Below are 18,180 nucleotides of genomic sequence, written 5' to 3'. Positions count from 1 at the left end.
AATTGACTGTCAAATTTTTCGCATTTGCTTTTTATGCTTCGCAATTGATGATTTAATTACACTTTTGAAGTTCCTGATTCACACTTGTTTAAATCAATTCACATTTGCAAGTTTTGATTCACAATTGCTTAAATCAATTCAAATTTGAAAGTTTTGATTCGCAGTTGCTTAAATCAATTCACATTTAAAAGTTTTGATTCACAATTGGTGATAATAGGCATTTATTTATGCATCCTGATAATGCAAAGATGTAACTAATTCATTTTTTTGTTTTCCAAATGTAGGAGCATTGTCCAATATTGCTTGCTAGATAGAAAAGGCCAAATGGTCTTGATCGATGTCATGAGTTGGACGCAAAGGATACTACTTTGTTGTGATAGGTTGGATTGTATCACATAGCACATTTACCTGAGGTTACGGCCAACAAGGTCATGATTACTGCTTTGATTGAGAGGTGGCATTCAGAAACATGTTCTTTTCATCTGCAGATAGGTGAGGGAGGCAATTAGGAGAGCTCAGATCACCATGGATGCATACGATCTATTATTTGGGCTAGTGATAGAGGCATGGAGCTAGGTGGATAGATATTTTGTTGCTGCACAAGAGGTTATTTACTATAGGCAAGATTATGAGAGAGTCATTCCCGAGGACCAGAGGAAGCCTAATTTTAGTGCTTTCATGGGGAGGAGATTGAGTAAATCTACCTCTTAATAGACTAGTAGTGGAGGAGTGATGGGTCCACCTAGGGCATTGTCGAGACAGACTTGAGTGAGGCAAGCTGTTTTTTTATTGATTTTGTATCATAGATATGATGACTTTGACACATTTTTATTAGATATATGATATGCATTCTTGATGAGCTATTTGATGATGAACTTCATGGTCTAGTTTTTTTTTTTTTATGCTTATGCTTACTTTGTAATGCAGTGATGTTTCCTTATTTTGTGATCTGTGAATCTATATATGAATATTGATGAAATGTATGTGATAATGCAATGGACTAATGCAACATTATGTGAAATGATTTATATGAAAATGTAATTTGAATTTTTTGTTGTGTCAAAATAGGTATTGAAAATTGTGAATTTGGAAGAATTGTTAGTTGTTAGATGGAGAATAGATTAGAAGGAATGATATGAAATAATAAATCAATTGAATCAACCTTTATATATTCTGAAAGTAGATATGATAGAAATGATTTGATAGAACTTTGATGAGAAAGTTTTCATTGTTTTATTCGTAGTGCAATACATTATCATCATTGAGCCTTATTATGTAACAATAGAGCTTATTACACCAGGGTATGAGAAACCAAGTTGTATAGATATCTCATTGCAAAGAGACAAACACTTAGCAGACAAGGAATGAACCCTCCATTCTGGAAATTACGCTAGGGGTTGAGGTATGTGTGACATCCATAAGCTGAATGCTCCTATCATAGACACCCACTAGAGCAATTACCCCAGAAATTCATTGGTTCAAACCACAAACAACAAACAAAGAAAAAGGATCATGCCCATCACGACTCCTCTAGTCACTTTTTGGACATCCTTGAGTAGCTAAAAGCAATGATCTTTGCCAATTTGATAAAAGAGTAAACCAAAATACACAAAACTCAGTAGTTGGACTGACCATGTCTTTGTTTTGATATGTTTGATGTGATTTTGATAATGTCTGGTTTCAGAAGTTTTGGACCCTGTTTAAGACTGGCCTATCTGGTTTCGAGTGTACCGATTATTTTTAAGACAAGATGTTGATTACATTGATAGTTTGATAGTAATTCAATAGATTAGATAGTTCATCAACTTGATTGCAGACATTGTGACAAGATAGTTATATCCTTTGTTTAACTTCGTGCGAAGTGTTTGCTGGATAAATGCTAGGATATTTGATTATTGTGAGACATGTTATTGCAATTTTTCAAGTGATTTTTCAATGTTTTTGATTGATTTTTGATAATTGATATTTTTGATTGATGTTTTTCAGGTTTTTTTTTTCTGATTTTTTAAATTTTTTCAGGACTTTTATTTGATTTTTAGGTTTTTTTCATGATTTAATCTGATTTTTAGAATTTTTTCTTGACTTTTCACGATTTTTATGATTTTTCAAGACTTTTTATGATTTTTAATGATTTTTTCATGACTTTTTATGATTTTTATGATTTTTTTAGTTATGCCCCCGGTATGCAGACCTATATGATGATATACATAATGCATATGGAGACAATGAATTTTGACATGAGCTATACTAATATAGTATGCAAGATGAAGATGCATTTCCTATTCGAACAAGGATGATTATGTGTTTCCTTCATTTTGACATGTACTGATTGAATTGAAGGTGTGAAACGTTTCAGAGATAGGAGTTCAATCCGTTCTCAGAAAATTTTAGACCATCCAACCTAACACACTATGTAACCAAGATTTATGAATGGAGGCGCGAAAAAATTCTCCATCAATTCTTGAAACTTTGATCTTCTTTTGCCCATGTGTGTGCATTTGGATTCATTTTGACTCTGATAACCATCAAAGACCCTTGGAATCCTATATGGCTAGCTACGTGAGTTATTTTGACTTCAAAAGCATCCTAGATAGAGTCTTGCTGCCAGCAAGCTTTTAGGGCTCTGACGAGGTTACGCATTGTAATCTCCTAAATATTGCTCCATTTCCAGCAAGCGTCCATAGCCCTGATGGAGTTACTTGCATGTTCCCATAGTCAAGCTTTATTGCACTTTTTTGCATGATATTTTGATATTGATTTTGGCATAGCATTTTTTTTCTATTTTTTTTCATTTTCTTTCCTTGACTTGTAAGTAATGAAACCTACTTGGGTATGACAATTACAATAGCACTGGAGTAGAATTTATTGATTTTTCACTAGCCACATGACCAACTAGGTATCTGTAATGACTTAGAGCATTGATTAATGTGTGAGATATAGAAATTGATAGATTTTGGGTAAGAAAGGCTGAATAGAGAAACCTCTACACAATCATAGATAAATCTCAATGACAAGGATATGTTAAGGATGAATGACTAAAGGCCTCCTAAAAACTTCATGAACAAGTATCTAGGAAATGAGACAACCTTCATTTCTTTCAGTGCAGACAGATCAATAATTCATACAATCATCCTTTATTTATGGATGCAACTATATGAGAAAGAAATAATGGTATGTAGCTAGATGTTGTGCAATGGTGATATGCAAGCAACTATGATGCACTTTGAAACAAACATATGCAATGCAATGTAGTAAAGAAATATGCAAATGCAGTACTAAAATTTGAAATGATCCCACCCTTAGATGTAATATATTTTTAGATGCATGTTGTTAATGGGATCAGGGAGTGGATCTCCCTCCATTATTTGCAAATGATAAGCATCATTTTCGATTACTTTGGTTATGACAAAAGGACCTAACCAATTAGGCTCAAATTTTCTTGGTTTTTCATGTTCAATGAGGTTTCTTTGATTTTCTTTAAGAACGATGTCACCTATTTTGAAGCAACATGGGTTTACTCTTTTGTTGTAGCTTCTTCTCATTCTGTTTTGATATCCTTGTAAATGATTTAGAGTGCTTTGTCATTTCTTGTCTAGGAATTATAGTTCTTGCAAATGTGCTACTCTATAGTCTTCTTCTGAGAATGTTTTTTAGAGAGACCCTTAGCGATGGCAGTTCTACCTCGATAGGCAAAATAGCTTCTGAACCATAAACAAAAGAGTACGGTGTGGTACCAGTTATTGTATGAACACTATTTCAATAGGCTCAGAGAGTCAGATTCAATTGGAGATGCCAATCTCGTCCACTGTCGTTGACAACTTTCTTTAAAATTTTCAAAATCGTTGCCTCAGCTTGACCATTGCTTTGGGGATATCAGGGTGTTGCAAAACGTTGTTGGATGTGAAATTGTTCACAAATTTCACTCACTTCTTGATTTTTGAAGGGTCATCCGATATCAGTTACAATTCACATGGGTACACCATATCTGCAAATAATATAATTCAAAATTAATTTATCTATTTGCTTTCCTGTTGTGAAGGTCATCGGGATTTCTTCAACCCATTTTGTGAAGTATTTTGTAGTTGTAAGGATAAACTTATATCCGTTGGAGCAGGTAGGGTTTATTTTTCCTACAAGATCTAATCCCCACTCTGAAAATGGCCATGGTGATGTTATTGGTTGAAGATCTTGAGCAGGTGGATGGATCAAGTTCCCATGCATTTGGAATTTCTTGCATCTTTGGACATACTTGTAAGTGTCATTTTCCATTGTAGTCCAATAATAACCTGTTCGCAACAATTTTTTTGCTAGAGAAGGTCTAGAAGAATGTGCTCCACATATGCCATCATGAATTTCTTTCAGGGTGATTTGTGCCTCCTCAACATTAAGGCATCTAAGTAAGGTGTCATTTACACTTTTTTGTACAAAGTGTCAGCAATAATTGAATGTTTTGACGATTGTCGGTTGAGTGTCTTCCTTTGATTTTGTGAAAGATCGAGAGGTATATATTGATCATGAAGGTATGCATATATCTTTGTACCATGGGGACTTAGGTCCTATTATCATACATACATATTCAGTGGATGGTATTTCATAAGCTGGGATAATGAGTTGTTCCACTTGAGATTCAAAGCGATTTCCATTGTTTGGCATATCCAAGAGAGAACCTATAGTTGTAATTGCATTTGTTGCCTTGTTTTGTGCCCTTGGTGTCTATTCAAATGTTACATTGGTTAAGTGTTGCTTGTATTCTTTCACCAATTGCTTATCATATTTTATATCGTAATCATCATTGATTTGATTAATAATAAGTTGTGAGTCTCCAAAGACTTGTAGGTCCATGATCTTCCACTATAGTGCAGTGCATAGTCCTACCACCAGGGCTTCATATTCAACAATGTTATTGGTGCAAGGGAAGTTGATCCTGAATGATTTGGGAATTCAATCTCCTTGAGAAATTATGAACAAAATTCCTGCTCTTGCTCCATGATTTGTGTGAGACCCATCAAAAAATAGTTTCCAGTTTGTTTGTGTTGATATTGTAAATATTGGTTCATCTAGAAAATCTACCACCATTGGATGACTATCTTGTAGGGGTGCTTCTGTAAGTTGATTTGCTATGATTTGTCCTTTTATGGATTTTCTATTGACATATTCAATGTTGAATTCATTGAGTATCATGACCCACTTTGCAAGTCTTCTGGTTAGTGTTGCTCTATTCATTAGGTATTTGAGTGGATCAAAGTGTGCAATGAGCTAGAATTTATGACTCAACATATAGTGTCTCAGTTTTTGTGATGCAAAAACTACTGCAAGACATGCTCTTTCTATTGGTGTGTAGCTGAGTTCATATCCAGTGAGTGTTATACTGATGTAGTAGACAACTCTCTCTTTTCCTTATTCATCATGTTGTGCTAGGAGAGCACCTAAGGAGGAGTTTGTTGCGGATATATACAGGAGTAATGGTTTCCCAAGTATGGTTGGAACCAAGATCGGTGTGGAAAAAAGATATTATTTTAGTGTCTCAAATGCCTCTTGCATTATTGTGTCCATTTGAATGTGATACCTTTCTTTAAAAGATGTTGAGATGGTTGTCACTTTTCTGCCAATTAGGCAATAAAATGCCTTATGGATTGTAATCTGCCTTGCAGACTTCTGAGTTGCTTGAGTGTAGTAGGAGATGGCATGTCTAAAATATCTTTCACTTTCTCTAGATCTATCTCAATGCCGCAATTGGATACAATGAATCCCAAGAGTTTTCCGGATGTTACTCCGAAGATACATTTTTTTGGATTATCTTACATTATATTTCTCAAGTCTATCAAAGATCTTAGTCGATATGTCTAGATGACTATCCCTTGTGCTGGATTTTGCTAGAAAATCATCTACATAGTCCTCCATGATTGTATGTATCATGTCATGGAATAAGGTGGTCATTTCCCTTTGATAAGTGGCGCTTGCATTTTTAAGGCCGAACGACATCACATTCCAACAATATATTCCCCATGGACAAGTGAATGTTGTTTTAGGTTGGTTTTCTAGTGCAATTTTGATTTGATTATAACCATAAAAACCATCCATGAGTGGTAGAATTTCATTTCTAGCTATCAAGTCCACTATCATGTCTATGTTAGGGAGTGGAAAGTCATCTTTTGGGCAAGCCTTGTTGAGATCTTTGAAGTTGGTGTAGATCGTGATACCTTCAGTATGCTTGGATACTGGGACTAGATTTGAAATCCATTCAGTATAGTCTATGGGCCTAATGAAACCCACATCTAACAATTTTTGTAACTCAATTTTGACTAACAAGGCTATGTGAGGGTGCATCTTCCTGAGATTATGCTTATACAGTTTTACTCTTGGAAGAAATGGCAAATAATGTAAGAGCAATTCAAGATCTAATATAGGTATATCTGCATAAGGCCATGCAAAATTGATTGGTCTTTTCTTAAAGAATTGGATAAATTTCTCTTTTTCTATTGGATTTAGGGACTTTTCTATGTGAATGTTACGAACTTTCTCAGCATGACCGATGTTGATTTCCTCAGTTTATTCTACCAATAATTTTGATAGTTCTTTATCAATAGGAAGATCATCCATTCTGTTATGAGAAATGTGTTTTTCTTCATTATCATTGTCTTGATTAGGAGAGGAGCTTGCTTCTCCAAAATATGCAATTCTGTCTAGATCTATTGCAAAGATAACCTTGTGATCATCATAAGGGAGTCCGTCCCTTGCACCCAAGAATTCAGCTATGGCTTCATCATTTTGAAACCAATCTAATTGTGGCTTTTCTTTTTGCCCCCAGTCAATCAAATATGGATGTATAAGGGGTAGGTCTTTGTTCCCTTTTATCATAGAAGATCCTGATAACATGCATACTTGGTTATTTGGATGACCTGATATGTCCTCATCATAAATTGGTGGTGGTTTGTCCTCATTATTAGATGGGAATTCATAGTCATGAGAATCTGTGACACTTTCTATGTATGTATCACTTTCTGATTTTGTGTCACGTATCTCTTCTTGTTCTTGTAACTGAGTTTGTTGGAGATTAGTAGATCTTCTTTGTATTATGGATACCCTTCTTAAGCCTGGTATCAGTCATTGCAGTTTTTCTTCATCTGACTCAAATGGAGGAGTTGGAGTTGTTTCCCTTGGTAAAAGTGTTGACAACAACCAAGGATTTGGCTCATTTGTTGGTGTTAAGCTTGTATTTACTACCATATTTGCTTGTGCAAATATTTCAGGTACTGTACTACTAGATGACTTTGTGCTAGTTTCTTGTAGAATTTGCCTCATGTCTTCACCATCTAATTCCATAATAGGAGATGTTGGTGTTCTCCTTCTTTTCTAAGATGAGGAGGAAAATATTCTTGTTGATTACTGATTCTGAGGTATGTATTCTGAGGGTAACCTAGGCTTGTCTAGTATATCTAATGTATGTTTCCTAACCTTTGTTATTTGTGGTACATGTTTATATCCCAAACCTTGATCATTTTGGTTTTCATGTGGCAAAACAGGTTCTAATCTTCCTTGCTTTTGTAGTCCCAATCTTGTGGTGCCATCATACTCGTGTTTTTGTAACATTTTGAAGTCATTGCCATATTGATGTAGAGGTAACCTGCGTATGGTCATGTCACCTTCTTCTTTGTATATCTAGTGATTGACATCTTCACTTAGAGATTCTTCTTGTTAGTCTCCCCATCTAATGAAAGAGCATGAATCTGAGTACTTCACTATCTCTTTTCCTTTATCTTGCTTCATTGCTATGTTATGAGGCTTCCCAAAAGACCTAGGAGAAATAGATGATTGTTTTCCATTTGAGGTACTCAAAATGAAATATTCTCCACAACAAACTTCCTTAATCTGTAAAGAAGATGTGGTAAGTGTATTTTTCTTTGTTTCTCTGATTGATAATGATTCCATTTGTAAGTGAAGTGGAGCTTCCTGATTGTTTGGTACTTGATTGTCTGTGTTTACCCTTAAATAATTATAGTGTTGAAATGGGTTTGGGTCACCATGGACAATGGTCTCAATGCCATTATATGGGAACTTCACACATTGGTGAAAAGTTGATGGTACTGCTTGCATGGTATGTATCCATGGGCAGCCTAATAGCATATTGTACCCCAATTCTTTGTCTAGGACTTGAAAGGTGATGTCTGTTGTAACTGATCCCACTTGTACTGGCAAAGTCACCACACCCTTAGAAGGGTGTTCCTCATCATCATAAGCTTTGATGTTGATTCTCTTGGTAGAATCAATGTAATGTTCAGAATATCCCAAAGATTTGATCAAATATAGTGTGCATATGTTAAGGCTAGCTCCACCATCTATAAGCACTCTTTGAACCTTCTTTCGGTGAACCAAAGCTTCTAAGTGTAAGGGATCATTATGCATGGGTCAGTCTGTAGGTACATCCTATTCAGTGAATGTGACCTTTGAAGCTGCCAAGTTTCCAACCATGGATTGGAATGTGTTCTCATCATTATCTCTAGCAACAACTAAATCTTGTAAGGCTTTGTCTAGGACTGCCTTATGAGATGACGAGATGCGCAATAAATCAAATAATGAAATTTGAGTTGGGGTTCTTTTCAACGGATCCACCATATTATAATTACTGGTTGGTGGAGGTTAATTTGATGGCACCCCTTGTAATGTAACCTGTTGGGACTCATAAAATTTGAGTCAATTTGATAGGCCCATTTTCAAAGAAGGGTAAAGTGAAGCCAACATCCTCCCCTCGTGTGCCTGTGAAAAGTGAAGGCATTTGAAACTTTCAGCCAAATGCCAATGGAAAGCTTTAAGCCTAATGCCCACGACCTTTACCAAATCCTCCCTGTTTTGTAGAGGAACGTGGACGATGAAGAGGCATGGGAACTTTTTAACAAATGCAATTAGCAGGTGTAAGCCAAATCTTCTGGGTTGTGTAGCTGAGTAAAAGACATCAGAAAGTTTCCAAGTTAAGGCAAATTGGCAAGTGTATCGCCAAATCCCCTGCATGGCAGATGGAAGGTAAAAGAAACTTCAAAAAAAATGCAATCGGCCTGTGTAAATCATTTTAACTTGGGCACCAAAGAGGGTTTTAAAAGGTCAGAGAAACTTCCATGTAAATGCCACTAGGCATAAACATTTATCCCACATTGGTTGTGCAGAGGGAGTTTTTTGTATTTAAATACAAAGTCACACACTTCTATAGTGTCAAAGCTTAAGGGATTTTGGCAAGAGGTGGCTCATGGCCCAATGGACCCCATGCACGTGTGCATCTCAAGGTGTCAAAATTTTGGGACAGGCTGGCGAGAAGAGGCTAAGGGTCATGCAAATCAAGAAGATCCAATGATAGATCTAAGGAAGATCAATGGTGGAGTAAAATTCTGGGACTATCAATGGCTATCGTTGTATTGCGGTTGTGAAGTGCCCGAAATGTCATCCATCGCAACTTAGTGACAAAGTAGGCCCAGGTCTAGTAGAAGGTCTAGCCTAAGGTTATGTGGCAGTTAAGGTGGCACCCAGTTGGATCCAAAGGTGAACCAGAGGCTGACATGTGGTGGGCTCGACAGAAGGGATGAGCGGCAAAGAAAAAACCCAACTTGAGACCTCACGACAAAAGCAATTTCATTAATGGTCTCCAACTCGCTAGCATAAAATGATAACACCCAAAAAACTAGAGACCTCACAATTGAGAAAGTCCAAGGAAGATCAACGGTGGTTGCTAGGTCGCGATGGGTAACTGCTCATTAGAATATCCATCACGACCCAACTTCAAAGAAGATCTTCATTCCGACGGTTAGTGAGGTTGTGCTAAGGTGGCAGGGCAGGGACTCCGGAGCCAATTAGGGGGTGCCACATGGTGGAGTGTAGGAGGAGGAAAGGGAATAAATCAAGGTTAAATATATAGTTCCAACCATGCGAATATTAAAAAAATCAAATGACTGGTTGTGTAGAAAGGCATCCGAGATTAATTCACTGGACAGGTTATTTTTACTCGAATATACAAGTGTGATATACCGTTAGAAAGCTCGCAAAATGAGAAGTTCATTTTTGCTATCAATTTTAAAACTTGTCAAATATTTGGAGAATGGTTTCCACGGGAGTGATGGAAAGAATATTTTCAGAAGGAGTGGGACACTTGTCACCAATAGATGGAATCTAGAATCCTTCTCTTCCTTATTTTGTATTCTTCTCATTTGTAAGGGTTCCAATTTTTGAGAAATTCTCAAAGTGAGATTTCCATGAGGGGTTCCAGTCCTATGCATTTAATTTTCTGGGTTGTAATTGTTAAATGTCCTCATTCTTATGTCATTGAATAGATGTATTTAGCTATAAATTCTTAGTTGCAGGTCAAATATATGTAAGGCATATATGCAGTTCCATTGGATTGTCTTCGGGCATTTTTTCAAATTCAATAAATCCAGTCTTCAAGGGAGTTTGGGTTTATCCTCCCATGAGAGTGTAATTCTTGTTCTCAAGTATCCTTTATAGAAAGGATTTAAATTTGATGAGTATAAATTGTGAATTCTAAATTAATATTTGGATATGTATGATCCTCTATTTGAGTTTAGAATGTATTAATGTTAGGAATTAATACAGGGATATTTTTCAGTAGATCTAATTTGTAGCTTGGATTTCATTTTTAGCTCTATTTGTATTGACTCTATGCCCGGATTGAAGCACTGATCTATTATAGTTAGATGTTACTTGCAATTTTTTTAAAAGAATCAAATCATAATATCTTTCTTTTATGTTTTGTGGAATTGGTTCCACTTATCTCATGTTCAAACCTGTCGAGTTGTAGTTGGTTCATTTATGACATTCTTATTCCTAGGCCAAAATTTTGGCCTTTCATTGTTTGTACTTGTGTTTGGCCCATTATCTTTGCGGTGTTTCAGTATCCCTTGTTCTAATAGGCCTGTGATATCTTTAAAATTGTTTAGGCATTGCATGTTGGCATTATAACAGACAAAGGGAGATTGTTGGCATTCCAATTACAATAAGAGATTGTTGGCATTTCTATAAGGATATTGAGAAGGTTGTTGATGATTATGGATATAACTGATTAAAGATGTTTATTGTCTTAATATTATTATTTTGTCATTGATGTCAAGAAATTGGTTTTCTAATTCAGTATGATGTTGCCATATCTTAAGAAGTATGATTTGGTGAGTATAAAGATGTCGGTAAATGACACAGAAAGAATGTGATGAATAAGGGGAGGAATAAGTTGTTCAATGGGCAACTATTACCGAGTTAGACAATGATGAGATCATGATGTTTAGATTGTTTTGATATCCTACATATGTTATTGATTGTAAGGTTGATACTATACTATGTTACCGAGCAAAGAACCTAGTCGGTAAACCCCAAGGAACCTAGTCGGTAAACCCTAAGGTTATCATTGTCGATTAAAGAAGGTAGAATGTCTACCGAGTTGCAACTGAGTAATAACAAAATGCATTGAATGAATAAAAGAATTATTTAATGAAGGAAGCTCATGAGCTGGAATTGATTAAATGATTGGTATGCCGTGAATGAAGTTTGTTAAAGAATCTATGGCAAAGGAAAATTGGCAGGAAGATCTATAGCTCATATTGAACCACAATACCCTAGCACAAGTTCCAAGAAATGTATGCAAGTTCCAAGGTGAGGTAAAACATTTTCAGATCAAAGGATACATTGAACCTAGTCAAGTTTGAAGATCTGATGGCTATGATTGATCATGGGAAATGTGATCAAGGAGATTAAGCGGTTGGCAAGTTGTTTATAACTAAGGAACTATTGATAAACAATGTATGCGGGCAAGTGTATGCATAGGGATGCTACATAGTGATTACCGAGCACAGAAGCTTGAAGACCTATTTGAATAACAAAGTATAGAGCCCAGCAGATGGACAAGATAAGTCCTATTGTATTGAGCAAATAAGAATCTTCTTTAGCATTTTTAGATATGAAGTTGCAGATAGATTTTATTACTGTTATTTTGTGAAGTGACAGAAAATCTCTTAACTGAGTGGACTTAACAGTCTTATTTGTAAAACCCTCTAGCAAGGTGACATTCTGATTGAGTGTTTGAAATCCTTTAACAAGGTCACTTCTAACAAGGTGAAGATCCTAACAGATCTGAAGGAAATCCCTTAACCGGGTCACATCTAGCAATGTGTTTGTAATCTTTAATAGGATTTTCTTTTAACCAAGCATACTCTAGAAGAGTATATTTCTTAGTGGGTCCAAAATCCCACAGTGGTTTTTCCCAATTTGGGTTTCCACGTTAAATCTGGTGTTATGAGTTTTATGATGTTTATATGATTATGAGTTTGCATGTTTAGTAGTTTTTGTTATATTACTGAAGTATATGTTACCAATGTTGAATCTGTTGTTTTTATGGAAGATTAAGTTTGTATGATTCACCCCCCCCTCTCATCTTATTAGCTTAGCATCTGTACTTAAAATTAAGTATCAGAACTATCAATTGGTATCAGAGCTTTGGACTCCGGAAGAAAAAGTTTAAAGGTACTTGAGGCAAAGATCCAAAGATGTATAAGAGGGATGCACCGAAGCTGAACAAGTCAAGTTTCTCTACATGGCAGAAAAGGATGAAGCTACACCTATTAGGAGTTGGATAATAATTTGTATATTATTTGGAGAATGATTTCATTACACCTAGCACCTATCCATTGACAATGGAAGAGATAAAGGCAAAGCAAGAACATATTCAAGCAATGATTGAAATAACATCTGCATTGACCGACTCAGAGTTTAATGATCCAGAAGGCTTCAATGATGCAAAGGCAATATGGGACAAGCTCATATCTATGTATGGTGGAGATGAACATGTTTAAAGATAAAAAGTGGACAGTCTAAGAGGACAACTTGAATCTATGAGGATGAATGAAGGTGAGAACATAAAATAGTATAGTACAAGACTAAAGGAGATTGTCAATCAAATCAAAGGCACAGGTGGGACTGTTGAAGAAAAGGATATAACATGTAAGTTGTTAAGAACCCCTCTACTAGCTTATGCAATTTGAGTCTCTGCAATCAATGAATTGAGGTATGTACCCAATATGCCAGTTTCTTTAGATGCTACTATTGGTAAGCTACATGCATTTGAGTTAAGTAACTTTGATAATAGTGGGTCATCGGTAAATAAAGTTGAGTCTGCATTTAGTTCTTTTCATATTGGTGAATCTGATGATTACAATGATAGAATGAGTAAGTACACTAAAGGGGATCATAGTGGAGCAAGTGAAAGATTTCGCAAGAACATGGAAAAAGTGCACAAACTGTATGAGGAAATAAGAAAGCAAGAAGAATTTGAAGCACTATTAGCCAGAAGGTTACTGAGAGGCAAAGGTAAGTATAAAGGGAAACTACCTTTGGAATGTTTCAATTGTGATAAGATAGGACATATGGCTTCTAACTGTCCTGAAAAAGAATCTACTGAAAAGAGAGATTATCGAGATGACAGATAGAAAGATAATCATTACAGAGGACACCGAAACTTCAGAAAAAGAGATAGAAAGTCATGCTTAATAGCTGATGAGGAATCCAATGATGATAAATTAGATGAAACTAATATAGAGGAAGTAGTTTATGTGGCTATCAAAGATGGATCAGATGAAGAAAGGTATGAAGAAAAAGCCCTAATATCTCACATAAATACTAATGATTCTTGGATCATAGATAGTGGATGCTCACATCACATGATAGGTGATAAACACAAATTTGTTACATTAGAAGATTATGATGGAGGCTATGTAAGATTTGGTAATGATGCACCATGTCTGGTAAAAGGTAAAGGATCTATAACACTTCTTGACAATGCAAAATGCAATGATGTTTATTGGGTTGAAGGTTTGAAATACAATTTGTTGAGTGTAGCACAACTAAACAACATAGGTTACCAAATAGAATTTCAGAAAGGAATTGTCAAAGTTAATGACAAGCATGGAAAGTAGCTGCTACCGGGACACAAACAAAAGGTAACACATTTCACCTTGACTCAACTCGGAACAAGTTTTTGTATGCAAAGATAGATGATACCTGGTTATGGCATAAAAGGTTTTGTCATGTAAATTTTGATAATCTGATCAAGATAAGCAAGAAGCACTGAGTAAGAGGTCTACTGAGTTTGGAAAAACCTGAGAATGCTATGTGCCGAGGATGCCAGATGGGTAAGATGAGAAGATCAAGCTTTACAAGTAAGTCCTACACTTCCAAGGGAATTTTAGATCTTGTGCACACTGATCTTTGTGGTCCTATGAAAATTCAAAGTTATTATGGTGATAAATATTTCATATTATTTGTGGATGATTATTCAAGGATGATGTCGGTAATGTTTTTAAAAGAAAAATCAGAAGCTTTTCAAATGTTTAAATGGTACAAGGCAAGAGTTGAAAATGAAATAGGAAGACAACTGAAATGTCTTAGATCAGATAGAGGAGGAGAGCTCACATCTGATGAGTTCAACTTATTCTGCAATGATCATGGTATAAAAAGACAAGTCTCTGCACCGAGAACTCCACAACAAAATGGAATTGTTGAGAGAAGAAATAGATCTATTGTGGATTGTGCCAGAACCTCGATGATTGAAAAGAAAGTGCCACAAATATTTTGGAGAGAAGCAATAAGCATAGTAGTTTACACCCTGAACCGAGTACAACTAAAGAAAGGAACTTTGAAGACACCATATGAAATCTGGTATGATAAGAAACCTAATGTAAGTTATTTTAAAATCTTTGGAAGTAGATGCTATGTTCACAAAGATGATAGAAATGGAAAATTTGATTAGAAAAGTGAAGAAGGAACATTTCTAGGTTATTCTTCTAGAAGCAAAGTATTTAAATGTCTGATCAAATCATCTAACAAAATAGTAGAAAGTACAAATGTGAAAATTGATGAATTTGCAGAAAGAAATGATGAAGGAAATTCCAAGGAACCAGAAGATTATGATGAATTTGTCTATGTTTAACCGACAAGTCTTATCGAGAGAACTGTTGAAGGAAATGAAGAGAATATCTAGTTATAGAATGATGAAGAAGATCATACAGAGCCTACCGAGCCTGTATTAGCCAAGTATGTCAGAAGACATCATGCATCAAGTCAGATTATAGGAGATAAGAATGATCCAGTGATGACAAGGAACAAACTAAGACAAAACACATGTCTGATATCTGAATCTGAACTGAGGATAGTGAAAGAGGCATTTAACAGTGAAGATTGGATAAATTCTATGACATAAGAGATTGATCAAATCAAGAAGAATGACACATGGACACTGGTCCCAAGACCGAAGGACAAAAATGTAATCAGTACAAAGTGGATTTTCAGAAACAAGCTAAATGAAAAAGGTGAGGTCATTACAAATCAAGCAAGACTAGTTTGCAAAGGTTATGCCCAAGAAGAAGGAATTGATTATGGTGAGACTTTTGCACCTATGGCAAGGCTTGAAGGAGTAAGAACATTGTTGGCATATGCTGCTTACAAGAATTTCAAGATATATCAAATGGATGTCAAATCTACATTTCTGGATTGTATATTAGAAGAAGAAGTTTTTATTGAACAACCTGAAGGATTTGTTGAAGACAAAAATACAAATCAGGTATGTAAATTGAACAAAGCTTTATATGGTTTGAAACAAGCACCTAGAGCATGGTATGAAAGATTGCACTCTTATTTAATCAAGATTGGTTTTATAAGAACAAGTGAAAACATCAATATGTACATGAAGAATGATGAAAATGGAATACTGATCTCAGCCATATTTGTTGATGATATTATCTTTTGTGGAAATGACTCTCTATGCAAGAACTTTGGAAATGAAATGAGCAAAGAATTTGAGATGTCATTAATCGGTGAGATAAAGTATTTTATAGGTTTACAAATATTGCAAATGAAAGATGAGATTTTCATTACTCAATCCAAGTACATAAAAGAAATCTTGAAGAAATTTGGAATGGAGGATTCAAAACCAGTAAGTACTCCTATGACTACCAACTGTAAACTATCAAAGAATGATAAATCTGCATCTGTTGATGAGACACTTTACCGATCCATGATTGGAAAACTACAATATGTTGTTCACAGCAGGCCAGACATAGCACATGCAGTAGGTATAGTTGCAAGATTCTCTACAGATCTTAAGAAAACACATATGACAACAATCAAGAGAATTTTCAGATACTTGAAAGGCACTGAAGATTATGGCTTAGTATATCAGAAAGGAAATGTTTTTGATTTAAAAGTTTATACTGATGCTGATTGGGCAGGCAACATTGATGACAAGAAAAGCACAAGTGGAGGAGCTTTCTTTTTAGGAGAAAGACTAGTGAGTTGGCTTAGCAAGAAACAAGGATGTGTTTCACAGTCAACAACAGAAGCTGAATACATTGTTGCAACATTGAATTGTACCAACATAGCATGGATCAAACAACTGTTGGAAGGTATAAATGAGCAAGTTACCGAGCTAGTAAGTATATTATGTGACAATACTAGTGCCATTAACATTTCAAAGAATCCTGTTATGCACTCTAAGACAAAGCACATCTCTATCAAATATCATTATCTTAGAGAAGAAGCTCAAGAGAAGAAAGTGGTCTTGGAGTATGTTAGCACAAAGGAACAAATAGTAGATATCTTCACCAAGCCACTACCAAGGGACACTTTTGAGTATCTCAGAAGTAAGTTAGGGGTCCTACCCCTATCTTCCATTCACTGACCGAGTTTGGTGAAAGCATCAATTTGACGACTCTACAGAATATCTTTTAGGAGTTGATGCTGATTTACACACTTTAGGATGTTTTCTAAAGGTGTGTAGGAAATAATAACAAGGAACAAGAATTGAAGACAAAATGCTTTGACCAAGACTAAGTTGACACATAACAGCAGGAAATCACTTCATATAGGAAGAAATTATGTTTTCATTCTTAACTTTTTGGCATTGTTGTCAAAGGGGGAGAAGACTATTGTATGGGGGAGAAGACTGATGATAGGAGGAGAGCATTTCAGCATATCAGAATCTCACAACAATCCAAATCAATTAGGTCAAATCAATTGGTTTTTCCATCAATGCCAAAGGGGGAGATTGTTGGCATTATAATAGACAAAGGGAGATTGTTGGAATTCCAATTACAATAAGAGATTGTTGGCATTTCTATAAGGATATTGAGAAGGTTGTTGATGATTATGGATATAACTGATAAAGGATGTTTATTGTCTTAATATTATTATTTTGTCACTGATGTCAAGAAATTGATTTTCTAATTTAGTATGATGTTGCCATATCTTAAGAAGTATGATTTGGTGAGTATAAAGATGTCGGTAAATGACACAGAAAGAATGTGATGAATAAGGGGAGGAATAAGTTATTCAATGGGCAACTATTACCGAGTTAGACAATGATGAGATCATGATGTTTAGATTGTTTTGATATCCTACATATGTTATTGATTGTAAGGTTGATACTATACTATGTTACTGAACAAAGAACCTAGTCGGTAAACCCTAAGGAACCTAGTCGGTAAACCCTAAGGTTATCGCTATTGGTTAAAGAAGGAAGAATGTTTACCGAGTGAAGTTTAGTATTTACCGAGTTGCAATTGAGTAATAACAGAATGCATTGAATGAAGAAAAGCATTCTTTAATGAAGGACACTGATGAGCTAGAATTGATTAAATGATTGGTATGTCATGAATAAAGTTTGTTAAAGAATCTATGGCAAAGGAAAATCAGCAGGAAGATCTACAACTCATATTGAACCGCAATACCCTAGCACAAGTTCCAAGAAATGTATGCAAGTTCCAAGGTGGGGTAAAACGTTTTCAGATCTAAGGATACATTGAACCTAGTCAAGTTTGAAGATCTAATGGCTATGATTGATCATGGGAAATGTGATCAAGGAGATTAAGCGATTGGCAAGTTGTTTATAAATAAGGATCTGTTGATAAACAATGTATGTAGGCAAGTGTATGCATAGGGATGCTACATAGTGATTACCGAGCACAGAATCTTGAAGACCTGTTTGAATAACAGAGTATAGAGCCCAACAGATGGACAAGATAAGTCCTATTGTATTGAGCAAATAAGAATCTGCTTTAGCATTTTTAGATATGAAGTTGTAGATAGATTTTATTACTGTTATTTTGTGAAGTGACAGAAAATCTCTTAACCGAGTGGACTTAA

Source organism: Cryptomeria japonica, chromosome 9, assembly GCF_030272615.1.
Source record: "Cryptomeria japonica chromosome 9, Sugi_1.0, whole genome shotgun sequence".
NCBI classification, from domain to species: domain Eukaryota; kingdom Viridiplantae; phylum Streptophyta; class Pinopsida; order Cupressales; family Cupressaceae; genus Cryptomeria; species Cryptomeria japonica.
This window is presented reverse-complemented; position numbering follows the sequence as displayed.